Raw genomic sequence first — 24,575 nt, 5'->3', positions numbered from 1 at the left:
TCTCAGTTGTTATCAATCTCCTGTCAATACATTAAAATCAATTTTCTCTTCTTGGATAAATATCTTCTGGAGCCATCTGCCCTCCTCTAGGTCAGCTACACGAATATTATCTGGGGATCTCTGTTCACAATCACCTGTGAATTCCCTTCCCTCTCTTAAGTTAAAGACTGGTTTCCTGGATCGCCTGACTCTCACTTTCTTGGCATTCTCTCTTGCCCTAGAAGAAGGCATCCTCAATAGCTTCCTGGGCAAGTGTACATGGGAAGCAAAATTGGTGAGAGTTTACTTCATTCTATTCTTCTATTTCACTGATAATTTGGTCAGGAGTAGAATTCAGGATTGGAAATGATTTTACCTCAGAGCTTGGAAGAAAGCAGTTTACTGTCTTCTAGCTTTGTACTGCGATTGGAAAGTCCCACACCATTCTAGGGCACTTGTCCTTTGTATGAAACTGTTCTTGTCTTCTGGAAGTGTTTGGGATCTTCTCTTGATCCCAGTACTTTAAAATTTAATAATTCAATTTGGATATTTTCATCCTTTACACTAGCCTTTCAATTCTAGGAAATATTCTTTATTTTATTCTTTCCGTTTCTTTGTCTCCATCTGCTTGTCTTTCTGTTCTTTTATTGGGATTTCTCTAATCCTATGTCCAACTCACCTACTGATTTTTTTTTCAACTATCAAATATTTAATGTAAAGAACTCTTTTTTGCTCTGATTTTTTAAAAACATTTTTTAAAGATTTATTTATTTGAAGGATAGAGTATGCGCACAAGCGCTCAGGCAAGTTGGGGGAGGGCCAGAGGGGGAGGAATAGAGAGAGCCTCAAACCAATTCCCAGCTGAACACAGAGCCCCCTCCTTGAGGCTCAGCCTCATGACACTGAGATCGTGACCTGAGCTGAAATCAAGAGCCCAATGCTTAAATGACTGAGCCACCCAGGCGCCCCCATCTCTGATTTTTTTTTTAAGTTGTTTCGTGACTGCCATGAGTCCTCTTATCTCTGAGGATATCAATGAGTTTATTTATTTATTTATTTATTTATTTTTATTTATCCATCCATCCATTAACTGGTTCAGTATCATTGCTTCCACATAACCTCTTTTTTTGTTAACTTTTTTTAATATAACAATCTAGATTCTTTAATTCGAATTCTTTATTAAGGCCTTTCCTCAAATACTTGGTGAGTCCCATGACTATCTGCTCATATATGAGACTGGGACACAAAAAAGTTGATTAGAAATGCCAGCTGGGTAGGTGGGGCTCTTCAACCATAGACTTACAGGATGGTTTTGTTTGGCAACTTTCTAAGAAAGTATAAAATCTTACCTTTGGACTGGTTTCATTCATCACAAGACTGCTAATATTTTTGTTAGGTAGAGCCTACTGTCAGCCTCTGAGAGCCCAGAGGAAAAGTGAGATGGAATTTCACATACTAGCAAAATTTCTCTTCATCACCAGATTTTTAGAAGTTATCCTTTCTCTCAACTGTGCCTGGTATCCCCCAGCCAGAAAGTCTCTGCTTAGAAGGGAAGGGGAGTCTAATGTTCTAATTGAATTTTTTTTCTAAAGATTTTATTTTATTTATTTTTTTGGGGGGGGGATTTGTGTTTGGTTTTTTTTTTTAAGATTTTATTTATTTATTTGAGAGAGAATGAGATAGAGAGAGAGCATGAGAGGGGGGAGGGTCAGAGGGAGAAGTAGACTCCCCGCTGAGCAAGGAGCCCAATGTGGGACTCGATCCTGGGACTCCAGGATCATGACCTGAGCCGAAGGCAGTCGCTTAACCAACTGAGCCACCCAGGCGCCCCTCTAAAGATTTTATGTATTCGAGAGAGAGAGCACAAGCCAAGCCGGGAGAGGGGCAGAGGGAGAGGGAGGAGTAGATTCTCCGCTGAGCAGGGAGCCCGATGTGGGACTCATCCCAGGACCCTGGAATCATGAGCTGAGCTGAAAGCAGATGCTTAACAGACTGAGCCACCCAGGCGCCCGTGTTCTAATTACTTCATAAACAGACTTTCAACAGATCCTCCTATGTTAGCCCCACCTTATCCCAATTTCAGATAAACTGGTATTGCTAATTCCTTAACTTTTGGGGTATTCCCTGGTAAATTGCATTTACTCTTTCTTCTTCATTCCAGTTTAGGATTCAGCTTTCTTGATTTGCTCAATCAGTTACCACTTAACTCTGAGGTTTTCAGCCTTCCAAACATTAACGCTGCTAATTCCTCTCCCATTCTCTTTTCATTATTACTGCCATGTTCCCCACCCTTTTCTCTTTTCCTAATGTCATTCTGACCAAATTTTCCATTGCCATTAACAACATCTGAAGTCTGGTTCAGTCAATCACATTTAACAAAAAAGCCTTGTTTCTATTTTTTAAGTTAATTTTAATCTCAAAGATGTTGGAGAACAAATGCAATTAGTTATTCTATGAATTTTTTTTGCATAAAAGGATATGAATATCATTTTAGATATAAAATTGTCCATTAGGCTAATTTTTATCTAAACATTAATCTAGTAAGCCATATGTCAAACAGTCCTGCTGGTCTTTGAATTGTGAATAATCCAATATATTTTATAAAGATATTTTTCTAAGAACATATATGGTCAAAATATATTTAATAATACTTTTTCCTTGGACGGTGTCTTACTCTATGTCTCTAGGATTCATATATGCATTTTAAATATATCATTCTAAAAACATACTACTTTAATAAATAATGTAAATATTAATGTCCTATCAGAAAGCATAACTTGAAATAGCATGTAATAATTCAACCCAAAAAGCAGAAAGAAGATACAAGATTTTTGTTCCTGTCAGATTATATCCATAACTTTTCATCTTATATTTGATCTTATAATCAACTTAAATTCTTGTCTCTCTCACTAGAGACTTGTTTTATAGTCTTGTCTCTTACACTAGACTGTAAATTCCCAATGAGCAAGGTTTAGGTGGTAATTGGTCTGTTTTCATATGTATTTCTGCCTCTAAGCCACTATAACTCATATACAGTAGATACTCAAAAACTTTTTATGAAGTTACCAAATTATAAATTCTGTTATAACCAAATAAATAAGACATGGATGGATTGACTTTGGGTTTGGGGAAACTGAGACAAATAGATGTAAAGCAGTTTGGACAAGTCAACCACAAAGAAAAAAAAAATCTGTCTTAGATATGGTAGTGAATTTTCATTGATCCTCTGAAATACTGAACTTGTTATTCCAAAAGCAATGATAAGATAAAACTAAATAGATTTCTCTTTGTTTCTTAGACAAGTTAAAAAGCCAAATCCATTAGGGGTTACAAGTATTAAAATACTTTGTGATTCCAAGGAGGCTGCGTATATGTCTGGACTAATGCAAACTCAAGTTTGTATTTTTGATTATTCAATATGGTAAAATTCCAACTCCTATCATTCTCTTAACAAGCTCCTTTGTAATGGGATGTTTGTGATTTAATGGCTCTAGAAAAATAAGGTGATGTATATGTAAAAGTGCTTGTGGGGAATCAACAAGCTAAGACAGTTCTATTGCAACTTAACAGTAAATTGATTCCTCCTGGCAGAAGATGACATAAATGGAAAGAAGTGAGGGAAATTGGTTAAATAAGGCTCTTTTCCAAAGCACATGAATTACTTATTTCCCTGGACTTGTCCTGCATGCCTATAAAATGATGCACTAAACAATGTTGACTTAACAGTTGCGAATAATAGGGGTGCCTAGGTGGCTCACTCATTAAGCGTCTGCCTTCGGCTCAGGTCATGGTCCCAGGGTCCTGGGATCCAGCCCCGCGTCTCAGGCTCCCTGCTCGGCGGGAACCCTTCTTCTCCCTCTCCCACGCCCCCTGCTTGTGTTCCTGCTCTTGCTATCTCTCTGTCAAATAAATAAATAAAATCTTTAAAGAAAAGGAGTTGTGAATAATACTCCCATTTTTTCTGGGCTATAGTGGAAAAAAAAACACACAAGCTAAAACCTCTATATCAGGATGATGTTTATACCACTCTAGTTTCAAACTGTTCAAATTAAAGTTTAAACTTTAATTAGGTCAATAATTCTTTAGTCATTATATTTTCCATTTAACCTTCCTTCTTAAAAATCTTTAAACTGTTGCTTTCTCTTTCCTCTTTCATTGAGTACGATCCTTTTATTTATTTATTTATTTATTTTAGATTTTATTTATTTGACAGAGAGAGACACAGCAAGAGAGGGAACACAAGCAGGTGGAGTGGGAGAGGGAGAAGCAGGCTTCCTGCTGAGCAGGGAGCCTGATGCTGAGCAGGGAGACTGATGCAGGGCTCGATCCCACGACCCTGGGATCATGACCTGAGCCGAAGGCAGACGCTTAACGACTGAGCCACCCAGGCATCCCATGTACGATCCTTTTAGAATAAAGACGTTAACCAAAAAAATCCTATAAAGTACCAATTAAATTATTTCCTAAGACTTCATAAGACATTTTGGAAATAGGCACCTGCATAATTGGCTCATAGAAGATACTAACATTTTAAGGGCCTTTAATGGCAGCTGGTTAAAGTATGTTTAAGTGAACTCTACAAAATTCTTTATATTGTTTCCTTCCTTACCTCACCATTTATTAAAAACCCAATTACAGATAATTGAGAACTATAGTGTTTGAACAAATCCAGTGTATGTCCTGTCAAATAATATTCTTTAGAAATGGTGTTACTTCTTCATTCGAGCAGTTACATATATAAATAATAATCAGTTCTAAACCCCAAGGCGATGACTATTTACTGGTATGATTTCTAGGAGACTACAGAGCTGCATTCGGGGAGGCATGAAAGATTCATTGGTGAGAGAAAGCTTTCTACTAAGCTGTGTTCAGAATTCACTTAGTAATTGCCAGATACTAAGTTCCCACCTGGGTACTCTGTCCTAAGTACTTTACATGCATTATCTTATATACTCATCACAACAACTCAATATGGTATATACTAATTTTTTTTCATGTTATTCATGGGAAAACGGAGACTTAGAGTTTACTGCTTATACATAGGTAGAGCTGATATTCTAAGAAAAGTACCTCTGAATCTGAGCCTTGAAGGTGACTTTCTGAAACTAAGGCAGTAGGGTCTCCTGCTGTGGTTTCATATATTTATATCCCATCTATGTGAGACTCTTTATCTCACTCCTTTTTAAGATTTTATTTATTTATTTATTTATTTATTTATTTATTTATTTATTTATTTGAGAAAAAGAGAGAGAGAGAAGAGAGAGCACAAGCAGAAAAAGAGGCAAAGGGAAAGGGAGATAGAGAGTCCTAAGCAGACCCTCCCATTGAGTGAGGAGCCTGATGCAGGGCTCGATCTCACAAAGCATGAGATCATGACCTGAGCCAAAATCAAGAGTGGGAGGTTTAACCAATTGAGCCACCCAGGCACCCCCATCTCACTCCTTTATAGCTACTTGGAGCAGTTATGTTTTTAAAGCCATGATTCAATAATTTCTTTGACTTGGACAAAAGATGTTAATTGATCAAATTAAAAGTTATACTTTTTTTCCTAATTCACAGGAAAAATTAGGCTACTAGATAAAATCATCTTCAAACTTAAATTGGTGCTAGCTAATAATCCTACCAGTTGAAAAAATTAACGAGCAAGTATCAAAAATACACTAATAGGAAACTCAGGATCCACTGACCTTTCTAAATCCAACAATTATGACTTGCTGCTCCCGAAATGAATATTTGAAGATGTGCTTTTATTTTATTGTACATCATCTACCCCATTTAGCGTTACACATGTTTGGCAATGGGAGCCATAACAGGAAACTCTGCAGGGGGCATTGTCCATTTAGAACTATGTTAATTTGCTAAAATGGCAAATGTGCTTTTTTTTTTTTAAATCTTTGATGTCAAGATAAACCTCTGGGGCATGGCTTCACCCAGTTTCTAGTCTTATCCATTTTGAGTCCGTCCTTCCATGCTGCAAAGATGTTTATGAGGCCCTCCATAATGACAGTAGTCTCCTTCTAATCTCCAAATATGCTATTGATTTTTCTTGAAAGCTTTTTAAGCCTCTATTAAACCTGTAGTTTTATATCCAATATGATACTCTTCTTAGGCAAAAATTTTTGTTCAACCCTCCTGGATCAAAACAGTTCAAGAAAAATGGAAACAAAAAATGGTAGAAAGACAGACCATAGTGAAGATAATAAACACATGGGCCAGCAAGAGTCAAACTAGGAAAGTACAGTGCAGGGCCAACTTCTAACAGTTAAGGACCCATGACCAGGCTCCCTTCCCTTTAGTGCAGATAGGCTAGGAGAAAACTGTATGTTAAAACCATTTTCTAGTAATGTAACAGATATATACATAGAAACATTTCTAAGATGACCATTGTTATAATGTATTAACTTTGGATATTGGTTGCATATTTTATGTTTTATTTTTTCATTTTAGAAAAAATTCCACATTCAGCCAATGGAATTAACTGCATTAGTATTTTATAAGATGGTTCCATGAAAGAACCAATATTTATAGGGATCTGTAACCTAAGCAATTATAGGTTTACTGGATGATTTGATAACTTATATAGTTGAATACTGGGTATTTGATGGACTATGTTAAGGATGCATTGTTGTATGTGTGTGTTGGGAGGGCAGAAGGAAGGAGAATGTAGTGAGTGCAGGACGAGTGTAGGGTTAGTGGTAGGGTTGGGGTGGGACAGAGACCGGGAGTGTATCTTCAAAGGGACAGGTGGAGAGGAGTAAGAACTGGCAAGGACAGAGACCAAGACAAAAAAGACCAACATTTCCTGTTATAGTTTTACTCACAACAACTCTTACATGCATTTCTGTTTTCTCCAGTAGCTCCTTTAGATTTTACTTTTGCCTCCAGATTAGATTTTTATCAGGGCGCCTGGGTGGCTCAGTCAGTTAAGCATCTGCCTTCGGCTCAGGTCACGATCCCAGGGTCCTGGGATCGAGCCCCAAGCCGTGTTGGGCTCCCTATTTGGCAAGGTGCCTGCTTCTGCCCCTCTCATGCTCTCTAAGAAATACATAGAATCTTAAAAAAAATTAGATTTGTATCAATATCCAATGATGCTCTTTGAAATCACTCTTTATCAGTGTCTCTCAAACTTTTCAATGCTGTTCTCTGAAACCAGGAAAAGATCTCATTGCCATACCAAGGCTCACAGTCCAATGAAGAATAAACCAGTGATAAATTCATACAGTGCACATTCAGTTATATGTGTACATATCTCCTTAGCAATAAAGATATGGCAAGTATGTGTTCAAAACACCAAACACATTAGTTAAATTGTTACTAAATCCTAGGTGAAAATTCTATTGATAGAGATATTTATCTTACTCAAAGTTATTTACACAAAAAGTGCATGACAAAATAAATTGAAAATGAAATTAAGCAAGCATAATGTCTGATTATGAAACAAGAATGGCAGAAATTAAAAACTATAAGCAACCCAAATGAGGCTGTGAGTTGTCCTACCTAAAATTCCCACCACCTGCCCATATGAGTACACCTTGAGTTTGTAAAGAACTAACAAATGTTAACTGGAGCCAAATTTTTTTCCTAGAATACTGAATTAGAGTCCTAATTATATTCCAATTGATATTATAATTCCATTTATGAGTAAATAATATATAATAATGTAGTTTTATTATGGATAGGTTCATAATATTTATGAGTTTTACTATTTTATGTATGAATAATTTATAGTTTCATTTTTCACAAACTTTAACAAGTCATACTTTAGGTTATTTTTAATTAACATTTAAGCAGAGTCAGAAATCACAGTATATGGAACTGTACTTTATTTACCCATAGGTATCACATAGGGCTTGAGATTCCAAGACCAGTTCATCAACGTGCCACTCGCAGAACCATTGGTCTGTAATCTTCCCTTGTTTATCTTGTTTGCAAACCTGTTGCTAAAATTTTAGCAGAAAGCCTAGACTTCATGCAAAAATACCATCAACTCCAATTTTGGTATGAGTGTGCTTTCTCTTCACAAAAGAACCACCCATTCTGCCATTTTCACAGTCTACCTGAGGTAACTCATGGTAGTTTGGTAAGACATACTTTGCTATAAACACCCCCAAATGAAGAATGTATGGTATTATTTTATTCTTATCAAATTATGTTTCAAGATTTATGTTTAACCTTAGCAAACTGGCTACTTGTCAAAATCTCCTGGTTGTTGCTAGAGGTGGTGGTTAGGTCTGTCTAAAACAAACACAGGCCAAGGCAAATTTTCTTCCACCCATAGTGTTGCAGAGGGGTATATCCTAGCTTTCAGCTGCCAGGTGAGGCAAGCTGCCAGGTGAGGCAAGCTGCCAGACCCCAGCAGGCTTACTAAGGCAGACATGAAAAAATGCACCCACTCTGATGCTAGAGTAATCATCAATCTTTCAACAGAAAATAAAATACGTAAGAATGAGGAATTGGTAGCATTTCCCAGTCTGGATGAGGTTGCCAACTCCAGACGGGTGAACTTTCCTACCCGTAATAGAATATCTTCTTCCATATCTGGCTCCAGAAAGTCCAAGATGGGCTCACAAACCAGAGCTTCAGTTTCCTTTACTTCCTGCCTTTGTTCCAGGATGAATTTTCTCTACTCCTTTAACACACTCTGTCTATCCCCAGGCCTTTCCTTTCTCCATGTTCATACCTATGTGTAAGAGCATTTGGAGAAATGGAGAACTGAGATGAACTTGTTCACTTCTCACACACACACTGATGTTCTAATTCTGCAGGGCATTAAAAATATTTAATCAATTTCAGTTTGCTCCACCTTAGAGCCCTACTTTAAGTTTTGCAGTGCTTGTTAGAAACGAGTCAATGTATAAAGGTCTGTGATTTGCTCCTTTCCCACTCCCAGATTTTTTTTTAAGAAATTATGAGTATTACAGTACTCCAGTTAGGCATAAAAATAACTCATTATTTATCTAACTAAAATTATATATGACTCTGATTCCACGAAAAAGGAAGGAGTTTCAATTTAATGCACTATTGAGACTCCTTCCCTCTCTATAGAGTCTTGAGAAGATCCTCAGGGTCTTTCATATCCGGACAGAACATTTTGTGGGCATATTCTCTGGTGTTGGATCCACACTCATCACCTCTAAAAGGTTTGTGGTTCCGGGGTGCATAGTCCCTTAATAGGATGTTTAGCCCTCTGGTGTTTCTGAAACTTGGGCATCAAGATTCTTACTGAGGCTGAGAAGCCTGGCGCCTAGAGCACCTAAGTGCATTCTCCCTAAGTATACCACACAGCATTTTCCTCTTAGGTCTGAACCTCTTAGGTCTGATGCCTGGAGAGAGACAAATGAGGAAAGTAGGAGTCCCCACTAGGGACAAATAACGAAAGTAGGATGCCCCAACTCCCTGGACCTTCTGAGCTAAGGACTTTTCTCACTCACAAATTCAACTCCTACCTCTCCCAGTCTAAGCATAAACCCTCAGTATTTTATGTTTTGGAAAACAAAAGCCAGGAAGAGGGCTTATCTTTGTTTAGTAACTTCTTTCATTCCTATATATGCCCCCGAGACAAAGGAATATAAAAGCGTGGCTACCTTCTGGGAATTCAGAAATATAAAAATAGAACAAAACAGAAACCATACCTTATTTTAAACTACATTTCTTTTCTCACCAATAATAGAAATTTTCAATAATGAAATTTATATTCTACCACATAACAGAAGTGATTTTCCAGTCATATGGTAACATTTTTATCAATAACCACACCCCCACCAAATTGTCTTCGTAACTCTTTCATTTATGATGTATTTTATCATGCTATCTCATTTAATTGCTCAAAGAACCAGTACTATCCTCATTATCTCTAAATATTCAAGTACTGTGACTATAACCTTTGGAAAACTATAGCATTATCTAAACATTTGTTCACATAGCCTGTGACCCAGCAATTCCACTTCTAAATATATATCCGAAAAAACTGTCATATATATCCATCAGGAGGCATATGACAATGATTTTAACATCATGTTTATAGCACCAAAAAATAATAAAAATAGCCCAAATGTCCATTAAAAAATGATGGCTGTATAAATTATATAAAGTATATGCAGCAGTGAAAATGAATGAAATATGGCTTCTCTCTACAATGCTAAAGATTCCTTAAAACATAATATTGAATAAAATAAAAACACATAATAGAAGAACACAAAGATGATGATACTGCTTTTATAAAGTACAAAACCAAGCAAAATTAAACTATCTAAGGATAATTATTTTTAAAGGGTAAGAATAAAACATAAAATTCAGGATAATAATCACCTCTCAGAATAAATTAAGAAGATGAGTTAGGGAAAGAGCACACAGGTAGATGACATAGAACAGAGGGTTTAGATCTTAAAGTGGGTAAGAGGTTCACATGTATACATGTTTTATAATTCATAATACAATTTATTCATACTAAAACATTTACATACATCAATAAATATGGAGAACTCAGAGCTTTGTTTTCCTTGTACTTTTCATAATATGACCAAGAGTAATCTCAGAGAAGGGTTTCTTAAGTTTGGCACTATTGTCATTTTGGGACAGATAATTTTTTTTTTTTTTAAGATTTTATTTATTTATTTGACAGAGAGAGACACAGCGAGAGAGGGAACACAAGCGGGGGAGTGGGAGAGGGAGAAGCAGGCTTCCCGCTGAGCAGGGAGCCCGATGTGGGGCTCGATCCCAGGACCCTGGGACCATGACCTGAGCCGAAGGCAGACGCTTAACGACTGAGCCACCCAGGCGCCCGGGCCGGGTAATTTTTTTGTGATGTGAAGCTGTTTGCATTGTAAAATGTTTAGCAGCATCCCTGGTCTCTGCTCACTAGATACTAGTAGCAAGCTCCCAACTGTAACAGTCAAAAATGTCTCTTGATATTGCCAAATATCTCTTGGTGGCAAAATCACTCTAGGTTGAGACCTGTGTCTTAGAGGGATAGATTGTGTGGAATTCACATGAAACAAAGCCAAACTCACTTGTAGCCAAATGCTGAACACTAAAAGCCCTGGTACTATCACTATTACACATACACACCTTGGGTTTTATATTAGACATACTATTTTTAATTTGTCATGGTATCTTCGTATTATATATGAAGAACATCTCAAAAGAATCTACAATGACCATGCACTTTGATACCCTACTGTAGTTCTGCCTCTGAAAAATACATACTCTTCCCCTCATTTATGAACTTGCACACATTATTCTGTCTGCCAAGAATGACTTCTATCTCTACCCAAGTAACTGCCATTCTGACCCCTATGTCTTCCACTTAGCATTCGACTACACTATTATTAGTGGGAATTTCCAGCTTCCTCCAGTTAATTTCTTCAAAGTTAGTACCATGTCCTCTTCATCTTTATATTACCAAAGCTTAGCTTAGTATCTGGCCTCAGTAAGTAATAAATACATACCTGTTGAACGTGTATGAATGACTAAATGAATTTGCTTACTCCAAAACAGCTGACAAAACCCATCAGAAAGAATCATTTCTGCCTCTTACTCAATATTGAAAATGTAAATTAAACAGATTTTAACACTATTTTTTATTTAACTATTAATTAACTACTTAACTTTTATTTAAATATTTCTCATGATGTCTGTAAGTTTATAGTTACACAGACAAAGTTAGCAATTGACAGGGTTCAGAACATGTTACCCCAAATTATGGCACCTTGGCACACTGAATCTCTTAAGCTGAAGGAACTGGGGAATGGCAGATGTTGGAAGGACTCTGAGGCTTCTTTCCTGAAGCAGCTAAGACTCTCACATGGGAGGTGCCCTTCCTACCCCAGAGGAAAGGAGCATCAGTGTCTCTAAAGATGAGGAATGCTGAGAGGAATTCGAATAAACAGGCCTTGCTAAGTATCCCCCCAGTTCACTGCACTCAGCTCATATCCTTTTGCCCACAACTTTCCGCTTTTCATCAAACCTAGCATAAAAATGCTCAGGTTTAACCCACCTCTTTGCGTCTTCATTTCCTTATGAAGGCTCCTGTGCCCCATAAAACTTATATTAAATATATTTGTATGCTTTCCTCTTGTTAATCTGTGTTTTGTTAAGGAGCCCAAGGTGAGAAACTAGAAGAGTGGAAGAAAAAGATTTCTTTCTTCTTCACCTACACAATCCTAATCCATAAATTAAATAATCTCTTGATGACTCATCTTTGAAAAACTATGTAATGTCTCTTTTAGGTCAAGATTTTTATATTGTATCATGTAAATTTTCAAAAGAGTTGAGAAAACAGTACTGTGAATCCCCATGCACTTATGATTTGAATCTAATGATTTTGCCCTAAATGCTCTTCCTAGTCTTTCTGATTTTATTTTCTTTGTTAAATTATTATTTCTAAAGTCCATATGTCACAAGTATTTCCCTCCTGAATATTAAGTGTACAAGTCTAAAGCACTTAAATATGTCAATAATTTATTCTCAGAATCATATAATCATATGTTAACAGAAACTAAGAAATAAACACAATGAACCTCTTTTACGACATGGTTTTAACCCAGAGTCATGCATTTTGTATGTATAAAGCAATTTGTTTTGCATTTTATGACTAAAATGATGATTATTGGCTTTCTATGTAAAAATCATTGTGAAAATGTGTAATTTCTTCTAAGATTTTAACAGTAATCTTAAATCAGCGTTGTCAAATTAACAAGAAATTGAATGATAAATCCACATAAAAAAGCTTTAACCAAACTGCTTGACATCAGGCAGCACATATGCTTGAGAATAGATATGAGCATCCAGTAAGTCTTCCCAAATCTATATAGAGCTGAACCAGTTTCGTGGGCCATTCTAGAAATGTAGATAACCTTGAAAAAAATGGAAGAGGAAAGACAGGCGTTGGGACTTACAAACAAAATCCAGCTTACAAAACGTAATATGTCAATAGTTTCCAAATCCAGTAATAATAAGAGCAATTATTTGGCCACTTACGGTAAAAGAAGGAAAAGTCTCTCACGCATTACTCTTAATGCATAATTTTAGAGCATTCAGTTTATAAAAAGCATCAACACTTTCTTAAACACTTTGAAGACTTGGATTTCTTATAGAAACAATTCAGTGCAATAGAAAACATTTAAATGTAAGTGGAATAATCATTCTTTCCACAGAATAGATGCAGCTTTGAATCATCAAGCAAACACTACTCTTCTTGTTGTCATTTACTGTGGACTAAAAATTCATTTCGCCAAAAAAAATATTTTGCTCTGACATTAAGTAGAGGAGTAAATCTAATGCTGGTTTGCTTTCTGCATCAAAACGTCTGTGAATGACCCAGGACTCCAAGATGGCGTCAGTCGTACCAGTGAAGGAGAAGAAGCTCATGGATGTGAAACTAGGAGAGCTGCCCAGCTGGATACTGATGCGGGATTTCACCCCTAAGGGCACTGCTGGAGCATTTCAAAGAGGTTACTACCGGTATTACAACAAGTATGTCCATGTGAAGAAAGGGGGTGTTGCTGGGATGTCTATGGTGCTGGCATCTTATGTGCTTTTCAACTACTGTCCTCGTTGTTACAAGGAACTCAAACACGAGCGAGCAGCTTCGCAAGTACCACTGAAGAGGGCCCAGTGGGGAGGCACATTCAGCATTCCTGACCATGACCTTTGCCTGGCACCCTTGAATCCTTTCATATTCTAATTCAGAATTAACATCCAATAAAAGATGACTGGTACTTGGAAAAAAAAAAAAAGTTTGTGGATGAGTGTGTTACTTTTTCCTCCCCCCCCCCATTTAAATGGGTTTGAAAGAACAAAGTACATGGTAAAGGTCACAGCATTTTTTTCCCCACTAGAGACATAAACATACGTGTTTTATCAGCTAAAATTATCTATATCCTGGATTATTTCTATTACCTTTGCTATTTACCTACTCATTTCTCTCACTAGAGGCAAATATGTTTCCCATGTAAGAAACTGATGTACAGTACAATCACTATTTGCCCATGTCTCAGTGCAAATCAATGAAAGAATAAGCTCATATAACTTTTACAGATGGAAAGACCCCTAGAGATAGTCTGGTTTACCCATTTTACACATGAGGAAACTAGATCTCCATTTTGCATCCTCACAATGCCTTCTCTCTCTCTCTTTTTTTTTTTTTCCTGGATATACTAACTTCTACCATGTGTTAGCAAATTCTATTTGCTTTTTATTACTAAATTTATGTAACAATTATATTTATTATGTTTCTTTAATTATATGCATTTCAATTAAAATGAACCTTACCTAATTTTCATTGGGCAGGTAAAAGATAAGTAATTTGTATTAATTTACAATTAGGACATAAAATCAAAACAATCACTACTACACATTTTCAACATAAGTATTAAGAGTTTATGTTGATATAGTTTAATCAATTAACAAAGCACATTAAGATAGGATTTTATCATAATCAGTGTTCTTATTATGGGAAATAAAATTAATACTATCTAATTCACATTACAAACATTTCAACGCTCATTATTTCCAATTTAAAAATATTAAATGGTGTTCACTAATTATCATGAATGTCAGTAATTAAGGAACTCTCAAGGGATTCAAATAGTTATTTTAAACAAACATTAGTTAATATTTAACAAATTATTCAAGAAAATTCTTTCACGAGTTTCTATAAATTAAAACAGTAAGTTACATTCTGTAATTTATGTCAGTAAAGATGCTGACAGTTGTACAGAGGGAAGAAATATATTCCTATTTCCTCCTACTCCTCTGAAGAATGACATCATTATGGCTGCTGGCTGTGTCTCTTTAGAATAAAGGTTAGCTGGTTAAATGGACACTACTCTGTTCTCCATCTTCCTCATTAAAAATTACTCTTGAAGGGAGATATGAGGCAAACTCTAGTTTTACCAAGGAATAAAGCATTATCACTTCATTCAAAATGTGTAAAATAGGATTCTAAAATAATTAGCTTTATTTGTACATCTACATAAAGTTGTTAAACCCAGTAACATGGCTTTCCTATATCAACATCATTTAGAGGAATAAACATTTTTTTTTGTACACTCAAGTTGTAGGAAAAAATTGAGGTCCTCCTACAAATAAGCCCTCCATTTAACTTGTTAACTAAAATATATTTATAATAACTTTCATAATATTTGTAATTTAGCAATCTGGGAAAGTAGATGTAATGTATAGTAAACAATTCCAATAAATGATGAGGGAAAGCCTTGAGATAAATCAAGCCAGCAAAAAAGAAAAAGACAAAAATTTGAAGATATTACCAGAGATGGTTAAGATTTTATGTGTCATCTTGACTGGGCCATGGGATGCACCGACATTTGGTCAAACAATATTCTGCCTGTGTCTGTGAGAGTACTTTTGGATAAGATTAACATATGAATCTACAGACCTAGGGAGGCAGATTGCCCTCCCTAATGAGGGTGGGCCTCATCCAATCAATTAAAATCCAGAATAGAACAAAGACGCTGAGTAAGAAAGACTCCACCTATTTCACTGCTTGAGGTGGAATCTGAGCTGACTATATATATATTTTTTGCCTTTGGATGTGAACTGAAAAATTGGTGCTTCTTGAGTCTCCAGCCTGCGGATTTGCAGACTGGAACTACACCATCACCCTCCTGAGTCTCCAGCTTGCCAACTGCAGATCTTGAGACTTCTCAGCCTCCACAATTACATGAGCCAATTCCTTATAATAAATCTCTCTCTCTCTCTATCCATCCTATTGATTCTGTTTCTCTGAAGAACCCTGACTAATACATCACCAAAGGTGCCCTATTCTACCATAAGTAATAATTCAGGTAATAAACTTGAAAAAATACCAACCTTGATTTTTCAAAACAACATATTTTCCATATTGTTTTAATTTATAGGGCTGGTACCAAGATTTTACTGAATAACTTTTTTGTGGTCGTCTATGCTACTGGTATTTGGTTTCAAAAGACAAATATAGCACTGTTTAAAGAGCATTTCTTTAGTAGTCCTTTAAAATATAAATGTGGCATTTGGGGAGGGAAAGATAGTTATAAAAATATACATTTATCCACTTTTCAAAAATTGCAGTTGTCAAATTATAAAGCAGGAAAACAATAATAGAGCCACTAATATTAGCAGAGATGTATTCCAGATGGGTTTTTAAATTATGGCTATATTTTAGAACTGAACTCAATATTTTAATACATTTTAATAAAAATATGGTAGAGAATCAATGCTATCATGACAAACCACAATAAAATGAGGTAATAATCTTTCTATTTTAGCATTCTAAAAATGGAAGATTAAAATTCTTATCTTTAGTATTATTAGTAATGACTAATAACATGTCATGTCACTACAAAAATCAAATTTTCAAGAAACGCAAAATATTTTCTTTAATAAAAAAAGAAATACCAACATAAATCAAATATAAGCTTCCTATTTTGGCTCTCTTTTTGGCTTTCCTTGAGTTGTTAACTGCAGTTCATCACTTGAAAGTGATGGTTAGTCTACCTTACTTGGGTTCACAGGTTTCAAATAAAGTATAAATTTCACCAGCTACATGGTCAATTGATGATTGAAGCCCATTCTGGTGTTTAATCATCATAAATAAGCATCACTAATTATTGCTCTTCTTTGTATCAATTTTGATGTAGCAAGAACAGTAGGAGACTTGGAACAAGAGAACAAGTCCAAATCCTCATTGGGATGGTTGAAAGCTATGGTAGCACAGGAAGGTCACCTTCTTGAGTCTTAGTTTCCTCTTCGATAAAATGATACTTTCCTCTAATGGTAGTTGATAGAATTAGGAGACAAACTATGTATATTTTACATATATATGCATATACATTTATATATAAAAATACATTTATATTTATATATAAATACACAGATATTTATACATATATAAATACGCATATTAGATTTACATATACCTGCATATATACCTATTTATACATAAAAGACTAGCACTGTGCCAGGAAAAAAAGCACTCATTAATGGAAATTCAGTCTTAATGGTTTAGTTAATCCATATTTGTTTTAACATTCTAAAAATTACTACTTTTAGAAAAGAGGACTTCAAAAGTAGGAAAAACTGTGGTGTTGTGTTTAGCTCACCTAATTGCCTTTCATGGAAAAAACCTGATAATAATCAAAAGGATTCTTGTCCAAGGACATGCAGTTTCATTATGTGTGCTGGTATGCAATTGATTATGCTTTGCATCTATTTGTAAATTCATTTCAAAGCTCCTTAGTCCCTATACTTGTATGGATCTTAGAATTCTCTCTTGAACGAGTAAGATAACATCTTACGTCGCTCTCTAGTAATGAGTTAAAATAATCTTTGATACATATTCATTTAATTTCTATGAGAGAGAAGACTATAACTTTTAAAAAATATTCTTTAAAACTGCTCTGCATTTTAAACAAATTGCTTTATCTATATACCAATGCAATTTGCACATTAGAAAAGACTTTTTCAGAAAACTATTTTGAGTATAATTCTTTGTTCCTATATCTTTTTAAAAGAGATTTATTTATTTATTGGGGGGGAGGGGCAGAGGAGAGGGAGAGAGAGAGAATCCCAAAGCAGACTCTGCATTGAGTGCAGAGCCCATGGGGGTGCTCAATCTCATGACCCTGAGATCATGACCTGAGCCGAAACCAAGAGTCAGATGTTCAACCGACTGAACCACCCCTGACCCCCTGTTCCTATCTGTCTTTTTAACTTTCACGCTCAATCTTTTTTGAAGTGTGTAAGAGTTTCAAACATATGGACTGAGGTAAACTAATATTGTCAATTACATAATACTGCTTTCCAAAGCACAGTTTTTAAAAAAATGAAACAAAGACACATGATAAACTATGATTTAATTTACTGGAAATTACTAACCTAACAATCCTAAAGAAATTACTATATACGATATGGGAATTTTTGTGTCCTTTTATTGTATCCATTAAATGCCATTAAATGTGCTAAGAGAGCACAGATATTCTCATGGAACTAACAAAACCAACAAGGAATCTATATTTACCAGACTGTACCAAGTGGATAGTGTGAAAATGCAGGATAAACTGAGAGCTAAACCACACTTTTTTCAACATGACAGCTGTGAGAACTCACCTTGATCTTCAAAATAACAATCCATTTTAAATGACTTTTAATATTCTACAAAGCAAACTAGAAGGTTTATTCAAAGGAAACATCTTTCATTCTTCTATTGTTCCTTTATGACAAAACATTCTCCTCAGATTCCCTTAGATTTTTGACTGCCTACCCCTCTATTGAGCTTCTAAAATAATTTCACGGTACAATTTTTAGGTTTTTGCAAACACTTCCATTTTTTTCTTTCCTCTTTTTCAATCTTGCCTGCCTCCTAATCCCTGATCATATTCTTCCCTCTGGCAGGCAACTTCCTTCTTAACACCCTGTTCTCAAGGAATCAACTGATGCTTTGAGTTAAGCTGCTTTTTTAAAGCATATGCCCTTTGCGAGAACACCCTATTACAATCTCATAAGTGCTCACAGTAACGAGCTGATAGCATTTTCAATTCACTCGGGAAATTGTGTGCCAATCTTACCTGCAGCTGCATAATGACAAACTGATTTTAAAAGTTCATCTATTCATTTGAGGTAAGTACTCCATCAAGATGCTAACACAAACGGTATTTTATGATACCTCACTGCTTGTGTACATGGCATCACTGATTTTATAGTAAATAAAATTGAAAAAAATTGACATTTTAGCTTAGCTAAGTGGAAAAGCATACTAATTTAGTATCTAAGGGTTGGGTTTTCTAACGGTTTTTAGCCATAGAACCCCTCCTGAGAGAAAACTACGGACAAAATCCCCACTAAGCTCACTATTGACTTGGAGCCCTGGTGGGAAAGGGGCATATGGTTTGTAATGCAAAACATCTATCCATAAGACAAAAAACCTCTTTTCTTTAAGGTTTTACTTATTTATTTGAGAGAGAGAGCATGAGAGAGAGAGAGAGCACAAGCATGAGTGGGGGCAGGGGTGGAGGGAGAGGGAGAAGCAGAATCCCTAGCAGTGGGCCTGACCAGGGAGCCTGACGCAGGGCTCGATCCCAGGACCCTGGGACCATGACCTGAGCCAAAGGCAGACACTTAACTGACTGAGCCACCCAGGTGGCCCTAGCTCATGGCTTTTATCAGACTCCTGTGTACAAAGTATGAAAATGCAGTAGCCAAAGGATAACCAAGCATATTATTCATACTTCATCAGTCTCACATTCAGCATTTTAGTTAGAATTGAATCTGCATATCTGAAATGAAGATCTTTCAAAGGAAATATTTGAAAGGGCATTTTTAAAAGAATAATAAAAAACCACAGAGTTTTCTTAACCTTAATTTAAAGTTGAAAACTATCTTGGAGGATGATTTCTGGTTATATTTGGTATGATTTCTTAAATTATTGTTTTGGTTGAACGTTTTAAATTGAAAAGGGCCTGATTTTCCCAAATACTCTCTTCCAAGGACCATTCCGAATCCCAGGGACACATCCAGTGGCGGCCAGAGTGAGCTTTCTAAAATCTCTTTTTCCTGTCAAATGTATAAAATGACCACTACAGCTGGAATCGTATCTTAGAAAGACACATTCTATCCGAACTAGCCCTTGAGACTGGCAGACCTTGGCAGTTAAAACAGGGTATCTTATTCCAGAGGAACTTCCTTATAGAACCCAGTGGGTCACAAAGGGAATTTGCTTTCATCTGACAAACTTTTAGAAGTGCCTATTATTGGCAACTGACTCCAGGGAAATAAGTCTACAGGTCCTGGCGTGAGCTTTTTGGGAGCATGAAGCAGAGACATAACCAGTCTCTCTCCAAAAAAGAAAAGAGAGGGGAAAGTTACTCAGTAGATACTAGAAAATCTTGTAGTAATCCAAGAAGAGCAAGCTAGGTAGGGCTAATTTTATGGACACAGGAAAGTCATCTGAAGGAGTGGAGTTGCTCTCAAGGACAGTGTTACACACCTTGTCAGCTCTCCTCTCTACCTACTGACTTCCTTGTTTCCTCCTGGGTTTCCACTTCCTCGTGATTTGGGTGCAATCAGCTCACTTCATAGCTCCATTGTTCACTGCAGGCAGGCATCCTTCATGCCTCAGTTCTGACTCATGAGATTCTTGTAGCAGCTTGTGGGTTGAGTAAACTTGCAATCAGGGACAGTGTGACAGATACAGTAATGAACAAGACAAAGTCCTTCAAAGAAACCTCCTGGATCTTACAGTGTTATGATTCTCACTTGTGATAGGGCATGGTCTTTTCAAGGTCATAGAACTGTGGAAAGGACAACTTTTCTATGAATGGGCTACAGAAAAAGCAAGCAATGAAATACAGCCCTAGTACACTTGGCCTGCAACTATTTCTCTTGCCACTGCTATACCTCTGTCCCTACTATTAATTACTATTTTTGCTTTGATTGTTCTGATGACTTTTACACTCAAAGGCTTTCACCCATAACCAGGCATACTCAATGCCAGTATGGTGCCCAGACTAGCAGCTGCAACAGCATCTAGGAATTTATTAAAAATGCAAATTTTAGGGTCCTAGCCCAGACCTACCCAATCAAAAAACTCAAGAGTAGGGGCTCAGAACTCTGAGTTTTAGCAATGTTCTGATGCACGCCAAAATTGAGAACCACTGCTCCATGCTTTCAGTCCAAATATGTCAGTCTACTCTTACTTTACCTATTTTTCCTCAATACTTGAGCCATAAGAAAATACGAACACATAACTATTTAGGCTTCCTTTCTCTAAGTTAAACAAAACCTTTTCACATTATTCTTCCTCTTGACCACAGGAGTCAAAGCTGTTAATCAATTCCTATTTGGTATCTGCCTGGAATAATGCCTAAAATTCAACTCACCAAAAAAATATATATATAATCAATTTTAAATTTAAAATGACAACAATTCAACTAGATTGGCCAATTCTCCCTTCATTTTTCAACCATTTCAACCTATCATGTATGAAAACAGGGCCAAATAAGAGCTCTCAAACTTCCTAGAATTCTATATATAAGCTTATCTTAGAAATATAACAAAATACAGAATTAAAATTTCTCTCTCAGTGGGCACTAAGCTCACTTTCTCTCAAAAGTCATTGCATTATATAACCTTTCAAGATATATTTTGCAAATAGAACCATTTTTTAAAAATGAACCATCACTTGGGAAAACCATATCACAAGGAATTAAGAACCAATTAAGAATCAAATTTGATATCATTTCTTAAATCAAATTTGGTATCATTTCTTAAATGATAGAGCTTTAAGTATTACCAAAAAAAAAAAAAATCATTAAATTGCATTCCTGGAATGCCATGTCCGGTGTTTCAGGGTCAATGTTCTCCACATTGCACTCCTTCAGTATATTTTTAAAAGTTTTCCATCAATATATCACTTTCATCTTTGCTAAAATACTCTTAGTAAATGTTTTATGTTCTTTAATCACTATTGCTGTTTAACAATTGTTAATCACTTTTTCCCCAACCCTCTCCATGAGGGGAGGAAATTATCTTTTTAACTGCTATCACTTCAGCACCTGACTCAGTACCTGGTTCATACTTGATGTTCAGTATCTATTTGGAGGAATGATGTAATAGATGTAATAATGTGGTTGGCAAAAAAGAAAAAAATATTTTAAAAAGAGAAAATAATGATAGGCTTAGAAATTGTTATGAACTGAAAATATTTCTTGGGAATAGATGGCAAATGCAATGAAAATGCGATATGTTTTGTGATTCATTATCAATTTGTATCTTGGTATCCAGAATATATATTTGATATCCATACTTTAATATCATAAGAAGTTTCCTGCTCCAGCTTCCTTGCCTAAATGCTGCAGGCTATCTAAACAAAACACACAGCTGTCCATGTTTGTCTCACTTTACAGAGGTGGAAATTTTATGACCTTCTTTGTACATTTTAAAGTTGTATATGATTTCTATACTTCCTTACTCAATGTTTTCACTCTTTGGTGCTAAACACACCTAACTCATTTAACTTCCCTCACATGCTATATTTGCAACCTTACTCAATAATTGATTCTTCTTTGGACTTTTCTGCTATTTTTTTGAATTCTACTTCATACATGTGATTATAATTTCAGTGTACTTCATACATATTAACTCTTGGCCTCATCTTTTCATACAAGTTCTAGTATGACCTACTGGAGTATCGGCTTTTTCTCACTTCAAGAGCAGTGTAGCCTGTAGGCCCAAGACAATCTCATTCCATTACACCTTAATGACCGTCTCCCAGTCTAAGCTAGTAGCGTTGACTATTTGTCCCAACATCTTTACGTTTTCTAAATTCTAATGTGTTTTGAAGAACTTCTTTCCCCTATTCTGTCTCTACCATTGCGTAAGTTATCTTTGTTACCGAGCACATTGACACCCAAATACATATACTCATTGCCTAAAAATTTGCTTATGGAAATCTTATTTCTCCATCCAAGAGATAAATTAGGGAGAAAATGTGGCACAGGAACTTTGGACTCTTCTAATTTTGGATGTTATAGTTATTTGATATTGGACAAGTTACCTTCTCCCTATCAACCTCATTGTAAAGGAATGTTGGCAATATTGTCAGAACTATGGATGACATACCCTGAGTACATAAATATATATGCAATAAATGTTAACTATTTTAATTTTGGAATTATTTAAAAATTATAGACACTATTCAAAATTGGTTTCTAAAGAACACTTATATGGAAGGAGAATGTTATTTTCAATTTTTATTCAGTCTTTAAACATCCTTTTATAACTATCCTAAAATTAATCAAATATACACTACCATATTTAATAAAAATAAAACTCATACCACAGGTATCAGTGTATGGACATATACACAAATGTTTGATTTGTCTTAAGACAAATTTTGTCATAGGAAAAATTGATATGTTCTGGTAAAAGCTGACATCCTGGAAATGGAGGGGGGAAACTAGTTTGTTGTTATCACTTCTGAAATTGGTCAGTTATAAAAATAGTAGGAGGATAGAGACATTTTGATTTCTGCATAAATAATGAGCATATGTTTGTAATGTTCCATGATCACTGCAATTAAATATAACCTTCAAAATTAGGGAATTCAACTTATTTAATATCTATTATTTTAGCTTCCTTACCTTGCCTCTTTAAGGTAAGTAGTTCATCATAAGCAGAGAAATGAATACATTCATTTTATCCTTTTTAATTTTGGAGTTAATAAAAATAGCTGCTTTATTATGGGGCACCTGGGTGGCTCAGTTGGTTAAGCGTCTGCCTTCAGCTTGGGTCATGATCCCAGGGTCCTGGGATCAAGCCCCGCTTTGGGCTCCCTGCTCAGCGGGGAGTCTGCTTCACCCTCTGCCCCTCCTCCCTTCTCAGACACACACACTCTCTCTCTCCCTCTCTCAAAAAAATAAATAAAATCTTAAAAAAAAATAGCTGCTTGGGGCACCTGGGGGGCTCAGTGGGTTAAGCGGCTGCCTTTGGCTCAGGTCATGATCCCAGGGTCCTGGGATCGGGCCCCGCATCGGGCTCCCTGCTCAGCAGAGAGCCTGCTTCTCCCTCTCCCTGTGCCTGCCTGCCACTCTCCCTGCTTGTGCTCTCTCTCTCACTATCTCTGTCTCTATGTCAAATAAATAAAAATGAATAAAATCTTTAAAAAAAAAAAAAGAGCTTAAAAAAAAAGCTGCTTTATTATATATCAGATACTCCACTCTTCTTGGGTTCTTATTTTTATCATTAAAATATTTTAGTCTTGTATAATACTGTTTCCTTTAGCATTTTATAGGATACAGCTAATTTTCAAAATAACTAAAACCAGTTTTGTCACTTTCTCCTGGAAGTCTGTTTAAAAAAAAGAATTTTAAAGTTTTCAGTAAGGCTTTAAAAATGGACTAAGACTGTAAATTTTAGAGTCATAATTCATCTCCCTCTGATCAATGCTCAGTGTTTTATATGCAAATACTAAGACTGCAGCTTAATCTTCAAATATTAACCTTGACTTCTCCTCCCAGGTCTTTACTAAATAGAAATGCAAACTAAATCCTCAGAGACTTGCATTACAAAAAACTTTGTGCAGAATTTTTAGTGCTCAGGCCTCACTCTGCCTGAAGGACATTTCAAGTTTGTTCCCAGCACTATTTAGAATTTAAAAACAAAGGGAAATAATTCTGTTTTTCTAGTCAAAAACCCTTACTAGAAGTGGGAAAATAAAATTAATTTTTTTAAATTTTATTTTATTACGTTATGTTAATCATCACACATTACATCATTAGTTTTTTATTTGGTTTTTTTTTTTTTAGTTTTTGATGTAGTGTTCCATGATTCATTATTTGCGTATAACACCCAGTGCTCCATTCAATACGTGCCCTCTTTGATACCCATCATCAGGCTAACCCATCCTCCACCCCCCTCCCCTCTAGAACCCTCAGTTTGTTTCTCAGAGTCCATAGTCTCTCATGGTTCATCTCCCCCTCCTATTCCCCACCGTTCATTTTTCCCTTCCTACTATCTTCTTTTTTCTTTTTTAACATAAAATGTATTATTTGTTTCAGAGGTACAGGTCTGTGATTCATCAGTCTTACACAATTCATAGCGCT

General features: G+C 35.9%; 1 protein-coding gene and 1 pseudogene across 1 annotated transcript in view; one reads left to right on the top strand and one right to left on the bottom strand.

Annotated features, from left to right (window-relative positions):
- Positions 1–24,575, bottom strand: part of SEMA3E (semaphorin 3E) — a 238,825-nt gene that overhangs the window by 157,913 nt on the left and 56,337 nt on the right. The window lies entirely within an intron of this gene.
- LOC102742230 (ATP synthase F(0) complex subunit f, mitochondrial pseudogene) lies at positions 13,276–13,598 on the top strand (annotated as a pseudogene).

Source organism: Leptonychotes weddellii, chromosome 12, assembly GCF_054177405.1.
Source record: "Leptonychotes weddellii isolate Sample4059 chromosome 12, ASM5417740v2, whole genome shotgun sequence".
In the NCBI taxonomy this organism is placed as follows: domain Eukaryota; kingdom Metazoa; phylum Chordata; class Mammalia; order Carnivora; family Phocidae; genus Leptonychotes; species Leptonychotes weddellii.
The sequence above is the reverse complement of the archived record's forward strand: the minus strand, read 5'-3'. Positions and strand labels throughout refer to the sequence as shown.